The sequence below is a fragment of the Protobothrops mucrosquamatus genome, unplaced genomic scaffold, assembly GCF_001527695.2.
Source record: "Protobothrops mucrosquamatus isolate PMUCROS unplaced genomic scaffold, P.Mucros_1.0 scaffold2404, whole genome shotgun sequence".
NCBI lineage: Eukaryota > Metazoa > Chordata > Lepidosauria > Squamata > Viperidae > Protobothrops > Protobothrops mucrosquamatus.
In genome coordinates, this window is record NW_015388476.1 from 149,986 (window position 1) to 154,245 (window position 4,260).

A 4,260-nucleotide genomic window follows, 5' to 3' on the forward strand; every position below is an offset into this window, starting at 1 on the left:
CATCCCAAAGTCACAGCTGAGTCCATCACTGCCTCTTCTCTATATCCTTATAGACTGTTGAAGATCTTTAAACAAAGCGGAAGTTCCATTAAACAAAGCCATTTTTCAAACTTCTTTAATCCAAGCCTCGGAGAAAAAAAAGAGGGGGGGAAAATCCAAAATCCAAATCCAAAATTCTCTCCGTTAAAAGAAAAAAAAAATTATCACCAAAACTTTCCATAAACCCAAAGAAAAAATATGTCAAAGTTACAACCTTAAGCCAAGGGGTAACAATTTCCCTCTTCATTCAACGCTACAGGAAAGTGAAAGTTAAAAAGGAAAATCAATCTCATCTATAAAAAAACGGCAAACCGCAGCCATTTTTTTTTCCTCATTTCAACTTAACTTTAAAGAAGATGTTAATAAATTGAGTTAAAGTCTTAGGTTACTCAAGTCCAGTTTCCCCTGGTCAGTTCCATCTGGTTATTATTTACTCACAGTTTTCTATAGTTCACAGAAGTGGAGGCAACGACTGGCTTTGTTCCCCCCCCCCAAAAGGGAACAAAGGCACTTGGGAGGCGGAGATTTCCCGGACTCCGGAGGAGTACCCAATTTCGCTCTCCCGAAATAAAGGGAGAGCTTTTGGGACTCTACTCCTATCCAGGAGTACTCACCTCGACCCCTTCTCCCGGGGCACAAGGTTCCAAGCTGCTGAACAGCTGCTGGCCGCTGTTCATGCTGGCTCTGACGCCTTCCCAAGAGGACGGCTCCGAAAAGAGCCGCCATCGGCGCGCCGTCCCACCGGAAGTCCGCTGCTTCTTCAACTCTTGAGCTAAGAAAGCAAACTCCTTTCTTTTTCTTAAAATCTTTGAAGGTATTTCTTTCAAAAGTATAATATCCTGAGCAGCAATCTGAAATCTCTGTTGGTAAAAGGCCTGTATTTTTTCTAAAAAAATAAACAACAACATCCCTGGGCTGTTTTCTCTGACGTGCGACCCATGAATTGACTCTAAATATTTTTTCTATTTCTCCATAGATAATTTCAGGGTCGCAGTCAAAAACCAATGCTAAGGCAGCTGATACCTCTTCTCTCAATTTCTCCTGTGCATCCTCTCGCAAGCCTCTGATTCTTATTGCATATTCCATCTCTCTGAATTGTGTCATTACAATATCATTTTGAGCAATCTCTATACCCTCTTCTACTTTTTCCATTCTCTCCTCCATCCCTTCCATTTTTTCTCCCACTTCCTCCACACGAGTCTCTATACGATCCATATGAAAAGGAAAACCCTGAAAAATTTGAGACATGTTCTCACACAATTCATCATTCTTTTTAGCAAGAAGCTCTTCTGTCTCCACTCTCATTTGTTGCACAATTTGTTTAGACATCTGCATCAAAGAGTCCTGCAGATCCTTTAAAGTAATATAAGGTGGTAGGGAGGGTGGAGGAGTTTTAGCTCTCTGATGCATAGTCTGTACAGCTGGAGAAGAAACAGTTGGCTTAGGTGCTGCAGCAACTACAACTCGTTTAGAAGCCATTCTTAAGTTTAAAAAAGGTCTTAATATACAGTCCAATGCAGCAATAGATCAAACAAATTTTTCTTTAATTTTTCCTTAATTTTTGAAAATTCTTTAAAGTCTTAACAATGTAGCAATCCACAACTGGAAGGAAAATGAAAGTGTCTCTTTAGAACAAAGAAGCGGCTAAGCCGCAGCCATTTTTTTTCCCAAAAGTTAACTTTCGATTTCAATCATTTGAGAAGAGTACTTTATTCTTCTGAGTCAAAGTTATAATTTCTTTATAAAAAGTCCAAGTTTCCTAGTCAGCTCCGTCTGTTAATATTACTCACAATTAAATTCGAAAAAAACATCAGAGGTGGAGACGGCGTCTGGCTTCGCTGAATAGCGAAGACGTCCCGATCTGCAGAGGAACTCTGAGCTCCGGAGGAGTTCTCACCTTCGCCTCGCTGGGAGCCCCCAGGGAGACTAGGGAACTCGACTCCTACTCCAGAGTAAGCTCTCCTTCTCTCCTTTGCCCGGAGAGAACGCCAAACAGCTGGTATGCGCTGTTTTGGCGATTTTTACGCAGTCCCGGACGGGAGGCTGTCAGAAAGCCTCCTTCGGCAGCCGCCCAGCCACTGGAAGTCCTCTCTGCCATTATTGAGGCGAAAATTTTATAATCAGAATTCAACGTAAATTTTATTTCCTTTCAGGGAATGTCTTTTCCATGGTCTCACCTCATGGCGGAAGCACCGACAGCCACGCCCAGCTGGCCCACTTCTTCTGCAGCTGCTCGCCACCACTTACATGGAAGCATCGCCCCCGGCCTCCATTTCGCCGTCAGGGGCCTTCAGGAAATGCCTCAGCAGCTGAGAATGGAGTTCCGGATTGACATGCACAGCACCCCCCATCCTCTATTTCGCCGTCAGAGGCCTTTCCTGAAGACCTCTGACGGTGAGATGGAGGCCGGGGGGCACCGCATGCATCAATCCGGAGCTCCATTCTCATTTGCAGAGGCATTTCCTGAAGAACTCTGACAGCGAAATGGAGGCCGGGGGCGATGTGTGTGAGTGGCAGCAAGCAGTCGCAGAAGTGGGCCGGCGAGGCAGGTGTCAGGGCATGGGAGGCCTGGCTGCAATGGTAAGTGGTTGTGGGGTGCGTGGGGAAGCTACACTGCCCCACCCCTGCCCTAGCTTGATTTTTAGGCTGCAACTCACCCCAAAACTAGGGCTTATTTTTGGGGTAGGGCTTATATTAGGCCCGCCCCTAAAATCAAGCTAGAGCTTATTTTTGGGGTAAGGCTTATTTTTGGGGAAACATGGTATATGGCCCAAAAGGGGGATTGTAGAAAGTCAGCACCCACCCACCCTCCTAGAGAAGGAAATATTTTTGGGAATACTAAAAAAGGCAGAATATTATATTTCCCCAATGGAATAATGGAGAAAAAAATCTCAGACTTCCGGTTTTGCATCGCAGTGAGATGGGCGTAGGAAGGCAGGGCTCTGCCTTCTGCGCTCGATTTCGCCCTGCTGGGGGCTCTAAAAAGGGCCTAAACTCGCCCCAAAGAGGCAATGAAGAAGGAGGGGTGTCTCATCGATCATGGAGAGATGGTGGTCTTTCCGTTTGATCTGAGAAAAGCCCTCCAAACTGGCAGGGAAAAGACTGGCTACATTCCTATGGCCACCCATTAGCTCCTGACAACTGAAGAAGAAAAGCACCAATTAACACATCGTAAACAGCATGTTTGGAACTGGATGAGAATATTGATCCTTTCTTTACTATTTTACAACTGAATTTCCTGGAAAAGGCTCCCAAGAAGCTAAAAACTTCCGAATGTGAACGGAAGCGGCACTTTAATTTTTATGGGGACAGAAATACACAATATTGAAGTGAAAGTAACATAAAGCTACAGTTTTGAAATTTGAAAACTGAGATCATTGTTAAGATTTTGTCTTTGAAAAGAAATTGAGGTGAAACATAAGATATCAATCCTTTGTTTTAAGAGTGGAAAATGGATTTTGAATGACATCTAGTGGTGGATCTGAGTACAGCACTATAACTAGCTTTCTGCCTGCTTGGTGATTCCTAGCCTAAGGGAGAACAGCTGGCAATAAAGGAAAATATTTTGGCATACTTATCACCTTGACCTTGTTGGACTATAAATACCCACTGAGCTTGGACTTTTAATCTCAAGAGCTAGTGGAAGAGAAAGAAAAACTTGACCTTTGATTATGTCTGGCTGGAAAAGACTTTTGAGCTGTTTTCAAGGAGGTTGAACACTTTGAACATTGTGGATTATAACCTTGCCTGAGTGACAACTTTTGGATGCCTGAGACAAAGGATCACTATAAAATATTGCTTTTGGGACTGGATCTGTATTCTAAAATCTATTGGATTATAAAGGCTGGTGTCAGAACCCATTCTTATACTGGGGGGGGGGGAGGAAAACTATTTCAAATATTTCTATTTCTTACTCAGGGTTCTGCCATTCTCCTGAGGGGGAGGGGGGAACGCTCAGTGGCTGCCGGTGGCTTTCCGGGTGCGCTTCAAGGTGTTGATTATCATCTTCAAAGCGCTCCATGGCATCGGACCTGGATATCTCCGAGACCGCCTTCTGCCTCAGATTACCTCCCATCGGCCGGTACGCTCCCACAGAGTGGGTCTCCTCAGGGTGCCGTCAGCCAGACAGTGCCGGCTGGCGACCCCCAGGGGGAGGGNGGCCTAAGGGGTATTTTTAGTTGGGTTTTAAAACAATTTTTAAAATAACAAAGGCCAAATTAA